Here is a 15734-nt window from a genome sequence, read left to right as displayed (position 1 = left end):
CACCTTGCAATCAATCGCTTCGCACTCACAATCAATCGCCTTGCAATCAATCGGCCCGCCTCGCAATCAATCGCCTTGCACTCTCCTCGCAATCAATCGCCTTGCACTCGCCTTGCAATCACCTCGCCTCGCAATCAATCGCCTTGCAATCAATCACCTCGCACTTGCAATCAATCACCTCGCACTCGCCTTGCAATTAATCACCTTGCACTCGCAACCAATCGTCTCGCAATCAATCGCCTAGCACTCAATCGCCTCGCATTCACCAACTCATTCATCCGGAAAGCTGCGCCTGGAGACTCTTGCTGCACTCGGGGCGAAAAAGGTAACCCGCGCATCCCCGAGTGTAGCCTGTCTTGACAAGCTGTTGTTATTGCGTAGTTGTCCCCCCGTCGAGCGGCGAGCAACAACAGCTTGTCACAAGACGTACTGCACCTGATGCATCAGCTGCACTTATAGGGAGTTGTTCTCTTCCATCTACGCGGCTTGGCTGCGATGTTATTCAGGTCGCTCCATTGGTAATCATAACGGATTTCACGCAAAAATTTATGTAGAAGAAGTAAAATAAGAACGTTTAACTGGCGACCCCTCTCTCCAGTAAACTTTATTAGAATTTGAGAACTTAGGCAACAACAGCGACTAAACATGTCGTTATTTGTGCGCTCAGTCAGTTTTATTTCTATTTTTGTATCAGTCAGTTTTATTTGTTCTTATGGATTTTATTTTGAGTTTATTTTATTCTTAAGTTCTACTAAAGTTTATCGCAGAAACTGGTCTTTGGTTAAACGTTGTAATCTTGTTTTTTTTACAGAAATTTTTGCGTGAAATCCGTTATGATTACCAATGGAGCGACCGACATAACATCGCGGCCCAGCCGCGTAGACGGAAGAGAACAACTCCCTATAAGTGCAGCTGATGCATCAGGTGCAGTACGTCTTGTGACAAGCTGTTGTTGCTCGCCGCTCGACGGGGGGGGGACAACTACGCAAAAACAACAGCTTGTCAAGACAGGCTACCCCGAGTGACGCCACGGTCCCAAGCCTAGCTGTGCTACCCGGCGTTGCCCGGGTAGTAAAAAAAGTCTTTGTACAGAAAATTGATTTGTATTTAACATAATTTTTTATAACAACATTTGCCATTCTAACTTTCAAACTACATATCATGAAAGAAGAGTTTTGTGTAGTTGAAATAAATTAAGAGAGAAAATAAAACAACTGTAAAGGTTTTCAAACTTTTTCACACAACTATAACTTTCAAACTTCATATCATGAGGAAAAGGTTTTGTGCAGGACAACTGATTTAAAAATAAATAAAACAACTAAAGGTTTTCAAACCAATGTAAATTTAAAATTTCATAACTTTCAGCGACCTATATCTTTTGATAACGTATAGTGGAACCTCAGTTCTCGAACATAATCAGTTCTAGAACTTCGAGATCTGAAACAATTTTTCCCATTAAAATAAAATAATGTAAATTTTAATCCGCTTCAAGGCGAGAAAACAACTTCGGTAAAGTATTTTTTCAACATTTTACACCATAAGCTGTACTTGTACCCGGGTAATAAAAAAGTCTTTGCACAGAAAATCTATTTGTGTTTTTAACATATATAACAACATTTGCCATTCTAACATTCAAACTACATAGGTAACATGAGAAAACATGATAGGTAACCAACCTATCATGAGAAAAGTGTTTTGTGTAGTTGAAATAATTTGAGAAAATAAAAACAACCGTAAAGTTGTATCAAACTTTGTCAAACAACTGTAACTTTCAAACTCCATATCATGAGGAAAAGGTTTCTGCAAGTCTAATAAATTAAAAAAATGAAACAATTGTAAAAGGCATTAGATGTAAGTTTAAAATAATTAGCAAGTTAAATAGCTAAATTAAATTGGTTTTGCAACAATTACAATAAAAGATAATACGGTAATGATACGATTAATACAAATTGAGAAAACAAAATAAAAATCATGAATATGTTGAATTAATAGTAGCAATTCTTGCGTAAAAGTGTGTGGGTATAAAAAAGTTACTGTCCCATCAGAAACTATCCATCAATTCTTTGAATTCGACGATGCTAAAAAATATGACCGAATATCATAGTATTTTGTAGTTGAAATTTTATTAAAACAATGTCTGCCAAAAATGGTTGAATAAAAGAATAATATTAATAATGAATTGGAAACTAATCAAGTAATAATAACAGTGATAGGAAAATGAATAATGTTTAAACTTCAAACACGATACTCAATTTATGTTTAAAAGAATGCAAGTTGAAATAATAACAACGATGAAACAAACTTTAAAAAACTTATATTATAAACTTCAAAAGTCATAAGAAGTTTATAAATGTAATAAGAGAATTTAAATATCGACTATATGTAAATGTATGTAAATATAAGATAGTGGAGAATAACTGATACTTGCAATCTTACACGCTAAATCTTACAGCAATCTTACAAATGTTTGTTGTAAAATGTGAAAATAATTACGAAAAACTAACTGGTTAGATTTAACAGGAAAGGTGTGTAAGCTAATACATCTAGCTGTACAACCCAGCGTTGCCCGGGTAATAAAAAAAACACAACAGAAAATTGATTTGTATTTAACATATAACAACATTTGCCATTTTACCTAAAACAACTGCAAAGGGTTTCAAATTTACTTTGTCAAACTACTTTTAAACTTCATATCATGACAAAAAAAGGTTTCGTGCAGGTCAAATAATCTTTAAAAATAAAACGACTATAAAGGGTTTAGATGAAACAGTGAAATAATTAACAAGTAATAGCTAAATCGAGTCTGTTTTGCTACGATTACAATATGAGATGATTCGGTAATGATACAATTAATACAAACTGAGAAAACAAAATAACATTCGTGAATATGTTGAATTAATAATAACAATTCTTGCATAAAAGTGTGTGTATATAAAGTTACTGTTCTACCAACAGCTATCCACCAAAACTCTGAATACGACGATACTGCTACAACGATATGTTATGTAAAAGTAAATTATTGTAGTGTCTTTGTCTGATCGAAGGTGAGAGAATATAGATGTTACTCCTACTCGAGATAATACAATTGTCTGCGTGAAAAGTAGTGACCTTAACAGCGATTTAGCAATTGAACCTTAAGAAAAGCCAGAAATAGAGGTTCACAAAAACGGCATCGTGTTTCATAGAATTAATAAAATTTAGTCGCCAAATTCTAATATCGAGAGAGTCTATTGTCGATATCGTTTTGCCGAAAACAAATTAGCCCTAATACGTCGATGACAAAAAGCATCGCGTGTCATGTAGCTAAAAGAACGCCGTAGAGTTGTAATTATTACGTCATTTTGGGGTGAAAACGGCAAACGATGAATAGGTTATGAGGCGCAATAACCGGAGATTCTCGTTAATGCGCCCTAGATACTTAGTAGCGGCTAATAGTCCGAAAAGTACGGTACTCTATAAAGCGGACAGACAGATACACAGATAGATAGACAGACAACGATTGCCGTTTATATAGTAGATTGCGGTATATATATATATATATATTGCGGTATATACACTGTATATATATATATATATATTGCGGTATATATATACAGTGTATATACCGCAATATATATATATATATTGAGGTATATACACTGTATATATATTGCGGTATATACACTGTATATATATACAGTGTATATACCGCAATGTATATATATATATATATATATATATATATATATATTGCGGTATATACACTGTATATATATTGCGGTATATACCCTGTATATATATACAGTGTATATACCGCAATATATATATATATATGCATATATATATAAATATATATATTTATATATATATACATATATATATACATATATGTATATAAGAAACAGAGATAGCAACTCGTAAACTGCTGACCATGTATGGAGCACTCCACCCAAAATCTGATTCTACTAGATTGTATCTTGATAGGAAAGATGGCGGTAGGGGACTCAAAAGTGTACAGCAGACAGTGAAAGAGGAGGAGCAGAGCATCAAATCATATGCAGCCTCCATGGCCATCTCAGATAAGTTGCTAGGTGAATTTCAATCGGCTGCTCTTACAACGGACCTACACCCTGATGATGAGGAAATTGACTGGCACACGAAACCTCTTCATGGTGCTTACCAACAACAAATATCTAAGGTTGGCGATCTTCACCAGACATATATGTGGCTGAACAAAGGAAACCTAACGGCCAATACAGAGTCGCTAATCATGGCAGCCCAGGAGCAAGTGCTTCCAACAAGGCAACTCCAAACGAAAATCTATCACACTAGAGACGATCCTAGATGCAGACTGTGCAAAGATGCGCCTGAGACCATCCAACACATCATCAGTGGATGCAAGCAGCTAGCAGGGAACACATACACTGAGCGACATAATCATGTCGCAGGTGTTGTGTATAGAAGTCTATGTGATGAGTATGGCCTTAATAAACCACAACACTGGTGGGAAGCTCCTGGTAAGGTCAATGAAAATGACCGCGCTAAGATCCTCTGGGACTTCTACATCCGAACTGACAAGCATGTCCTAGCAAACCAACCAGATATAGTGGTGGTAGACAAGGAAAACAAGAGGGCTACTATAATAGATATAGCAGTACCCAATGACTACAATATAGCCAGCAAAGAAAAAAGAAAAGGTAGAAAAATATCTCCCTCTTGGAGAAGAAATTGAAAAATGCTGGAATGTAAGAACAACTGTAATCCCAGTAGTCATTGGCGCACTGGGCGCAATAACACCGGCGCATAAAATGTGGCTTGCCCAAATACCAACAACAATCAACTCAGATGAGTTGCAGAAAAGTGCGCTATCGGGAACAGCTAAGATCTTGAGGCGAGTGCTCAAACTCCCAGGTCTCTGGTAGGAGACCCGAGTTAGAGCAGAATTTACCACCCATACGGGGTATCCGGGGTGAGGAAACAATTTATAAATATATATATATACCGCAATATATATATATATATTGCGGTATATATGTATATATATATATTGCGGTATATATATATTGCGGTATATATATTGCGGTATATATAAAAAAGAATTATTTTAATCGATCAGTAGCAGGGTGCCCGACATAAAACAACAATATTTATTCTGTTCTCCTTCAATAATTAGTCTGCAGTTCTCCGTAGGCTACAGTGATATAAAGCAGTTATCAATGTATTTGTAATCTTATATAAAATTGAACTTAACAACTGTTCTAAATCAATAAACTTCATCATATTCACTCAGATAAGGCAATAATGCTGAGTTAGCATGATCCTGCTAATAAACTGGGCTTTAAAAATAATCACCAAGTTGTATGAATCCAAAGTTCAAACCTATTTATTTGGTCAAGACAGTTTATCCAGAATTTGGTCAAGTTTCCTGGCGCAAAAATGATTTAAAAACTTCAATATATTATGGCAATTACAGTAAATCTAACTTCTCAGTCTATGTTGTTGAACTATTACCAAACTTCAACAAAACGGCTCAATTTGCATGTAAATAATTTGCGAAGTTGGCGACAGAATACAAATTTACCTCTGTGTCCGACTTACCTCGTGACCAACAATATTATAAAGCAATAGAGGTCAACAGACCAACATATCTCTCCACTCATGTACATTTTCACACCGCTTGCTAATAACCATTAGAGTAATTTATAAAGAGACAGCTGCTGGCAAATTTAGTGATTTAAAACAAACTCTTTCTAGTTTTGTTCGAAAAAAATGCAAATATCAATACAGTAATTAGACCATGTGCAAAATCTACACTATAATAAGCACTTCAAATATTCTTCATGCATTTTGTTTCACCATTTGCAAAGAATTTGTAAGCTATATTTTTTGTATATATGATCGGCTCACACTCTGAAAGGAGATGTTGTAAAACGTATTGCAGGCATATTCGTATCATCAGTAGCATAGCTTATATATGATATTAGACAAATACTTTTGTTTAGGACACCCCATACTCCGAAGAGAACTAATATTCTCTGTAAGAGAAAAGGCAATTCCAAATCAACTGGTTAGGCTCGTAAGAATATCCCACTTTTCCTGGATTTGACAGGAGGAAATAATCAAGGCTACAGGCTAGGCAGTAAGAACAATGAATGTGTCTATGCTAATGCAATCAATAAATGTTGTGTCCGTCTTCTGGTGCATCTGGTTAGATTGCTGTCACGAATGACTCGTTGGTGCGACCGTGCGAGTGACTTGCTGATGCATAATAGAATTTTGGTTGGAGCCAGATAGGCTATCGTCAAGCTCAGCTATTTGTGTTAGTACTGTAAGTGTGCGCTGTTTTTTGGACAGGTGCACTTCTTGTAAGAGAGAGAAAAGAGAGAGAGGAGAGGGAGTGAGGGGCCTAGTGGTAGCGTCTCTGACTATCAACCATGGGGTTGGTGGTTCAAGCCCTTAATACCGATCTGGTAACAAGCTCTCAGCAAGCTTTCAACTTCAAATTTCTGGGTCTTTCGTATCTAGACCATAACTTGGAGGCCCTGTGTACCACACTAACAACATTGGCACATTAAAGATCCACTTCTGTCCTTTGCATATTGGGCAGGTGAAATGACTACCTTGCTCTGTCAGACTGGACGTGTTGCAAAATGCATCTCTTCGAGTTAATCTGACAGTTCCAGAAGAAGCCCATGATAAGTGTTAGGACCACCCAAGGTAGCTTATAAAAAGACCAGTCCTGGTGGTGTATTTCTCTGCTAAAACATGTGCACACTACCAAGTGTTGTCGCCACATGACAGAAGCATGTGACATTACTATATATTATAACTCAAATATATAGTTCATTGTACCACCATTCACCGATAAGTCGGCGCAGCACTTGTAGCAAAATTGTTTAAATTGTGCTTTTCCGACTAGTCTGTCATTCCCAAATTTTAAAATTCTGCGATGATTTATAGAGGTTTAAAAAGAATTTCCTTGATTTGTTAAATGATTTCAAATAGCTAAACTTGGGTCACCGTGGTCACTTTTCATGGGTATTATAATAAGCTGTATGGTCAATTTACCAGTGTAGATTAGCTATAGATGAAGATAAATCAATTTTCAGCTCAGACATGTGACAGCTCATGCATGACTGTCATGCATGGCCATGCTGTCATCCTGAATACACAACCTGAATACATAGCCTCATTTTAAAGTATAATTAAGTATAATTGAAGTATAATGTGTAGCCTCAAACAGACTATAAGGCTGTAAGGCTAGCGCTGCAGATGGAAAAGTTAGGTTTGGTCAGACATTCTTGTTTTTTTCTTCAATTTATGCATCAAAGTTAAAAATGTTTTTATAAACATTTTTGTGTTGTTGCTTAATGCTATTTAACGCTGTCAGAAAGTCATTTTTGAAAGCCCACTTGACAAAAACAACTAATAAATGATGAGAAACGGCAAGGGAGAACTCATCTGATAACAAGAACTGCTTGGCAGGATATATTAAATATATGTAATCTAAAAGCAGACCACCTGGAGAAAACCCTCAGTTGACCAAGGAGACAAAATAATATCAATTTTAATCAGGCTGTTCATAGACAACGAAACCTAACACTATCACCTATATTGACTCAATTTAATAATTACTCCAAAATTCTCATGCCTGGAGGAACACAAAACTGTAAACCATTATTTTTTTTACAGATGTCGCAATTGCACCAGCCTAAGGAAGAAAATATACCTTGACCTTCACGGCTATCAACATCTGCTTGAGTTTATACAAGAAAGTGATCGCTTCAATTAACTAAACAACATAATCATTTTGCTACAGATAAAGGATAATAGGTTGATACCGATGATGTTGACACAGACAGAAATTATACAGACCATATTATAAACAATCAACAATCGATTAACAATCAACTTACCACAATCAACACTCATAAACAGTCTAATCTTAGCCTTCAGACATAGGTATTTGCATGTATAGTAACAATTTTTTTGTGTTATGATATTCCACACAAATTTATTTGGAGTCATCCTTTCATGAACTTTTAGGCATACGTAATCTCAAACTGAACACAAATTGCTCAATCCTATAAGGCATTTTTGGTGTTTTACAGTTTATATTATATTTAATAATACAATATGCTTGCAAAAAAATGTTTTTTGTTATTTTTTACTAATAAAATACAATATTACTAGCTAACATAATTTTAGGCGCAAGTTATGGCTGCGTTAAATTACAAAGTATAATATTTTTGCTACACACAAATTTTAGAAGCTAAACTGATCTTCACAGATTCAGAGTTGCCTTCTTTCTCATTTTAAGCCATTTAATTAGTCTCAAATAGTTAATTACATATCTTATGTTATTATACGGCTGTAAATATTTTGTTTTTATTTTAAATGTTTTGTTTTTATGTTATCAAAACATCTATCTGCAAAAAGAGGTTTCAATAAATAAATAATAAAAGTAATAACTAATATAATGTACCTCACATGTATTATATAATTATACTAGCTGTGACACCCAGCGTTGCACGTGTAATAGAAGAGTCTTTGAACAGAAAATTGATTTGTATTTAACTTATAACAACATTTGCCATTCTAACTTTCAAACTACATATCATGAAAGAAGTGTGTCGTGTAGTTGAAATAAATTAAGAGAGAAATAAAAACAACTTTAAAGGTTTTAAAACTTTATCAAACAACTGTACCTTTCAAGCTAGTGGCCTGGCATATTGCCAATGGAAACTCCACTAAGCTAGTTAATAAGGTTAGGCTTCCAATGACAGTAAGAATTCCATGAATTTCCATGAAATTCCATGAATTTGAGTCTTTATTGTTGTCAAGCTCAGCTGTTCTAATCATAGCTATAGCCGGATTTCCAGCAGACAGACAGAATTCCAGACAGACGGACTTTGAGAAATATATATATAGATAAAGTACACAATTAGAGATACTTTCAGCAGAAACAATCCCTTTCAGCAGAAACAATCCCTTTCAGCAGAAACAATCCCAGGGATCGTAACAGAAACAGATCCTACAATTATATGGAACAAAACTCTTACCAATCTTACTCGTTCCAAAGAATCAAACGTCCCAAAAATTAGGCTATCAGGGCACTGCAAACCTTACTGGACTGAAGAACTGTCAACCTTGTCGAAAGAACTAAGACAAGCAAAGGAAAAATCTAAATACCGAAGTTCTTTTGAGAATGGTGATACGCTTGAATTATCAAAACAAAGATTCAGAACAGCACTGGAAGATACAAAAACAAAATTTCTGGAAACAAAAGCAGACGTCCTCCACTGCAGTAATGGTCCAGAGTTTTGGAAGAAATTCAAGCAGACTTTTTATAACAATACTAATGCCAAGACCGGCGATTTAAGTACTGCCAGCAAAATTTTAACCACCGATTCAAGTAAAGCAGAACTCTTATATGACAACATCTTCAAAGGCAAACCCCTTAACATCAACTCTACATCAGACTCATTCATCAGAGACTTGTTAGGAGTGCATGTGAACAAAAGAGTTGCAGAAGAATTGCAAAACAAACCTAAATTTCTACACTTGACCACACCAGTCACAATAAAAAAAATAACCAAGTCTAAACAACAAATTAAAACCAGAGGAAAATGACCCGACTACGACGGCGTACACCCTTCAATGATAAAAAATGGAAGTTTCCAGTTTCAAATTACACTTAAAATCCTGTTTTACTGTATCCTTACCTTAAGCAAGGGGCCATTTTCCAACAATGTAGTAATTTTCTTGAGAAAGCCTGGGAAGAAAGATTACACCACAACAAACAGCTCTCGCCCCATCCCAATAACATCTATATCTGGCAAAACTCTAGAAAAAATAATTGAGCACAGACTTAGAACTCTAATAGAGTCAGAAGTCTGGATACCAGAATACCAACACGGATTTCGTAAAAACAGATCTATCTCTACTTACCTATGTCCAATGATGATAGAAGTTCAACACAATCAATCATCTAAACAAAAAGTCGCAGGCCTTTTTATCGACCTACAAAAAGCTTTTGACAGTGTATGGCACCAAGGAATGCTGTTCAGACTCACTGAATTAGGAATAAATGGATCCTTCCTTGAATTACTATCTAATTTTCTCACACGATGAACAACCACAATTAAAGTTAACAACCATCTATCACAGCCAAAACAATGTGAAATAGGACTGCCACAAGGAAGCATCTTAGTCCTATACTTTTTACACTTTACACAAGAAGCATGCTGAACTCATGTAATGAAACCCGGCTTCAATATACAGACGGTTGTTTAGTTATCTGCTCAAGACCAAATGAAAAATTACTATATGAAACAATGGAAAGCAACTGCATGAAGCTCACACACTGACTAGAACAATGGCACATGAAAGCAAACTGTTTCAAGACAGATACTATTTGGTTCAACTGCAACCCAAAACAACTTCAAGTCAGCGGAGAAAACAAACATTACCGGTTCTACTAAAGTTTTAGGTTTAACCCTAGACTCTAAGTTAGCATTCAACACACAAAGAGAAGAATCAAAAGCAACATTGGCCAAAAAATGGAGACTACTTCTCCCATTCATCAATGCAGGGTTAAAGCCATACTATTCTAAAAAGATACTAGAATCAACCATAATATCCAAAGTGTTTTACAATAGTTTTATGTGGGATCAAAAAGCTAACATCTCTCTCCATAGTTGTTTGAAAGACATACTAGGAGCAAAGACAATCCCTCAACGGAAGCACTCCAGCATATCACAAACATAGCCTACCTACAGCTGAGTCTTTACGCTCCAGAGACATATACACATACTGTAGAATGGCGATAGGACAAAGTTATTTCGCAAAAACTTTGTTATCTACAAAAAGCAAACATCAGAAAAAAATACATTCTCATATTGTAAGTCTAAATGGTAAAAACACAACTATAGCAGATATGTCAGCAAGTCATTTAAGAAGATCCACTATTCAAAAGCAACTAATTAATTATCGACAACGCCGATGAAAAACTCATCTCATAACAGGACACTGTTCCACTGGTTTATTAAAAGACCTAGTAACAGATCATCTGGAGAAAAACCCTATTCCACTTATATTACCAAGGAGACAAATATCAATTTCAGCCAGGCTCTTCACAGGCCACATAACCTTACAATATCACTTATACAAACTCAACTTGACAGTTACACCAACATGCACATGCCTGGATGAAGATGAAACAGTAGACTTTTACCTACACAGATGCAGCAATTACACCAATCTAAGAAAGAAAACATTCCCTAACCCTCACAACTATCAACACCTGCTAGAATTTGTACATGAAAGCAGCCGATTCAAATGAAAACATAATTAACCCACTGCAGATAAACCATAGAAGTAAACATCAACGGTACTTACACAGACAGATGATACAGACCATATTATAGTCATCCAATTATTAATAACAATCAATCTTGCCACAGTCAATACTCATAGAAGATCTATTCTTCAAACCTGAACTATAGTATATAGTATCAATCAATTTATTTTGGTATAAGTTATCCTGCATTACTTATTTGAAGTCATCCTCTCATGTAAATTTTCTTTTAATTTTTACACAAATAATCTCAAACTAATTATGAATTGTTCACTACTATCTTGCATTCAGGATACTTCTACAGTTTCCATTTTATTGGATAATATGCCTGCAAAAAGAGTTTATGTTATTTTGTTATCAGAAAAATAAAAGATTACTAACTAACTATATAATTATAATATAAAATTGTATATATTCCTACTATTGCTACATTTTATTGTTCTAATTTCTGCCTTTTTTTTAGTCATAAGATAAATCTGATCACCTACTTTATACGGACCTTAAAACTGTAAAATTAACATGTTGTAATTCTAATGAGTATTATGCCAGTTCTGTAAATACTACAACAGAGCAAGCTAGAACAGGCTTGTTCTCTACAAGGAAAGAGAAGATAAGTCTTCAGCATAGTTGACATTTTAGGAAGATCTAGCGACTAGTCTTGTGCAAACCAAGCAACTCTTTGATTGGTTTGCACAAGACCATTGTGTAAAACTGAGTTGGTTGTGTTAAAACTACATTTTCATGGCAATCAAATTAATCAATTTAATTTACCAATCAAAGTCAATATTAATCAATTTGGACCTTTTCAAATTTCAGTAATGCCATTAATATGTCAGAACATATCCGAGTTTTTGGTTACATAAAGTTATTTTCACAGAATTTCAATGTACTGCAACACATTTTTTATGGTAAAACAGGCACGAGTTGAGGCTGAGTTAAATTATAAATTGTCCTTTTTTACTAAATCTAAATTTTTGAAGTTATGCACTCATCTCGATATACGTGTATTTGGAGTTGCCTTCTTTGTCATTTTGAGCTGCTCAATTAATCTTAAGTTAGTTAGTAATCTTTTATTTTGCTGATAACAAAATAACAAAAAGCCTCTATTTGCAGGCATATTATCCAATAAAACGGAAACTAGAAGAATCCTGAATGCAAGATAGTAGTGAACAATTCATATTTAGTTTGAGATTATTTGTGTAAAAGTTAAAAGAAAATTTACATGAGAGGATGACTTCAAATAAGTAATGCAGGATAGCTTATACAAAGATAAATTGATTGATATGTACTATATACAAGGGTTCAGGTCTGAAGAATAGATCCTCTATGAGTATTGATTGTGGCAAGATTGATTGTTATTAATAATTGAATGACTATAATATGGTCTGTACCATCTGTCTGGGTAAGTATCATTGATGTTTACTTCTATGGTTTATCTGCAGTGGGTTAATTATGCTTTCAATTGAATCGGCCGCTTTCATGTACAAATTCTAGCAGGTGTTGATAGTTGTGAGTGTTAGGGAATATTTTCTTTCTTAGGTTGGTGTAATTCTTGCATCTGTATAGGTAATGGTCTACTGTTTCGTCCTCATCCAGGCATGTGCATGTTGGTGTATATGTTAAATTGAGTTTGTATAAGTGATATTGTAAGGTTGTGTGGCCTGTGAAGAGCCCAGTTAAAATTGATATTTGTCTCCTTGGTAATATAAGAGGAATAGGGTTTTTCTCAAGATGATCTGATGCTAGGTCCTTTAATAAACCAGTGGAACATTGTCCTGTTATGAGATGAGTTTTCCATCGACGTTGTCGATCATTAATTAGTTGCTTTTGAATAGTGGATCTTTTAAAATGACTTGCTGACATGTCTGCTATAGTTGTGTTTCTACCATTTAAACTTACAATGTGGGAATGTATTTTTTTCTGAAGTTTGCTTTTTGTAGATAACAAAGTTTTTGCAAAATATCTTTGTCCTATTGCCATTCTACAGTATGTGTATATGTCTCTGGAGCTTAAAGACTCAGCTGTAGGTATGTTTGTGATATGGTGGAGTGCTTCCGTTGAGGGATTAGTCTTTGCTCATAGTATGTCTTTTAAACAACTATGGAGAGAGATGTCAGCTTTTTGATCCCATATAAAACTATTGTAAAACACTTTTGGCATTATGGTTGATTCCAGTATCCTTTTAGAATAGTATGGCTTTAATCCTGCATTGATGAATGGGAGAAGTAGTCTCCATTTTTTGGCCAATATCGCTTTTGATTCTTCTCTTTGTGTGTTGAATGTTAAATTAGAGTCTAGAGTTAAACCTAAAACTTTAGTAGAATTGGTAATGCTAATGTTTTCTCCGCTGACTTGAAGTTGTTTTGGGTTGCAGTTGAACCAAATAGTATCTGTCTTAAAACAGTTTGCTTTCATGCGCCATTGTTCTAGCCAGTGTGTGAGCTTCATGCAGTTGCTTTCCATTGTTTCATATAATAGTATTTCATTTGGTCTTGAACAGATAACTGAACAATCATCTGCATATTGAAGCGGGGTTCCATTCCATGAGTTTAGCATGTCTCTTGTGTAAAGTATAAAAAGTATAGGGGATAAGATGCTTCCTTGCGGCAGTCCTATTTCGCATTGTTTTGGCTGTGATATGTGGTTGTTAATTTTAATTCTGATTGTTCGTCGTGTGAGGAAATTAGATATTAATTGAATGAAGGATCCATTTATTCCCAATTCAGCGAGTCTGAACAGCATTCCTTGGTGCCATACACTGTCAAAAGCTTTTTGTAGGTCGATAAAAAGGCCTGCGACTTTTTGTTTAGATGCTTGATTGTGTTGAATTTCTATCAACATTGGACATAGGTAAGTAGAGGTAGATCTGTTTTTACGAAATCCGTGTTGGTATTCTGGTATCCAACCTTCTGACTCTGTTAGAATTCTAAGTCTGTGCTCAATTATTCTTTCTAGAATTTTGCCACATATAGATGTTATTGTGATTGGGCGATAGTTGTTTGTTGTGGTGTAATCTTTCTTCCCAGGCTTTCTCAAGAAAATTACTACATTGTTGGAAAATGGCCACTTGCTTGAGGTAAGAATACTATCAAACAGGATTTTGAGGGTAATTTGAAACTGGAAACTTCCATTTTTTAACATTGAAGGGTGTACGCCGTCGTAGTCGGGTCCTTTTCCTTTGGTTTTAACTTTTTGTGTAGACTTGATTATTTCTTCTATTGTGACTGGTGTGGTCAAGTGTGGAAATCTAGGTTTGTTTTGCAATTCTTCTGCAACTCTTTTGTTCACATGCGCCCTTAACGAGTCCCTGATGGCTGAGTCTGATGTAGAGTTGATGGTAATGTGTTTGCCTTTGAAGATGTTGCTGTAGAAGAGTTCTGCTTTACTTGAATCGGTGGTTAGAATTTCGTTGGTGGTATTTAAATCGCCGATCTTGGCATTAGTATAGTTATAAAAGGTCTGCTTGAATTTCTTCCAAAACTCTGGACCATTACTGCAGTTGAGAGCGTCTGCTTTTGTTTCCAGAAATTTTGTTTTTGCCTCTTCCAGTGCTGTTCTGAATCTTTGTTTTGATAATTCAAGCGTATCACCATTCTCAAAAGAACTTCTGTATTTGAATTTTTCTTTTGCTTGTCTTAGTTCTTTTGACAAGGTTGACAGTTCTTCATTCCAGTAAGGTTTGAAGTGCCCTGATAACCTAATTTTTGGGACGTTTGACTCTTTGGAACAAGTAAGATTGGTAAGAATTTTGTTCCATATGATTGTAGGATCCGTTTCTGTTACAATCCCTGGGATTGTTTCTGCTGAAAGTATCTCTAATTGTGTAGTATATTTAATCCATTCACATCTGTTCCAAGAGTATGAGATTTTCGGTTCTGTTTTTATCTTTTGTGTAGTAAACAATGTCTACACCGGGATGTGGCCTCTTGTTGGTGCTCCTGAGAAAAGTTCTGTGGAGTCATCTGTGTACTGGTTGCTTATTATGGTAGCTGTATTTCGGGTTGTCATGGTAAGGTCTATAACACTTCCTCCATTATTGCAGAGAAAAGTAAAATCTTTGTGTTGATCTATCACTTCAAAGTTTTGGTTATTGCAGTGGTTAAAAAGCTGTCGGCCAAGTGTATTGGTTTTGCAGTCATTCCAAGCCTGGTGCCTTGCATTGAAATCACCAAGTATAGCTAGTTCTGTGCACTTGAGGTTAGGCATTTCGGTTCTGGCTCTACCGATTTGTTTGAGAACAGTATCTAGTTTTGTTGTATTTTCAGGTTGAATATATGTTGATCCGAGTATGAATCGTTTACAATTTATGTTGATGGCAATGAAGAGTATTTCTGAATCATGTTGTTCTAAACTGTGTAGTCTGTCAGAGCTTATATTGTTGTGTACTAATATAGCA

This window comes from Watersipora subatra, chromosome 8 (assembly GCF_963576615.1).
Source record: "Watersipora subatra chromosome 8, tzWatSuba1.1, whole genome shotgun sequence".
NCBI lineage: Eukaryota > Metazoa > Bryozoa > Gymnolaemata > Cheilostomatida > Watersiporidae > Watersipora > Watersipora subatra.
The sequence above is the reverse complement of the archived record's forward strand: the minus strand, read 5'-3'. Positions refer to the sequence as shown.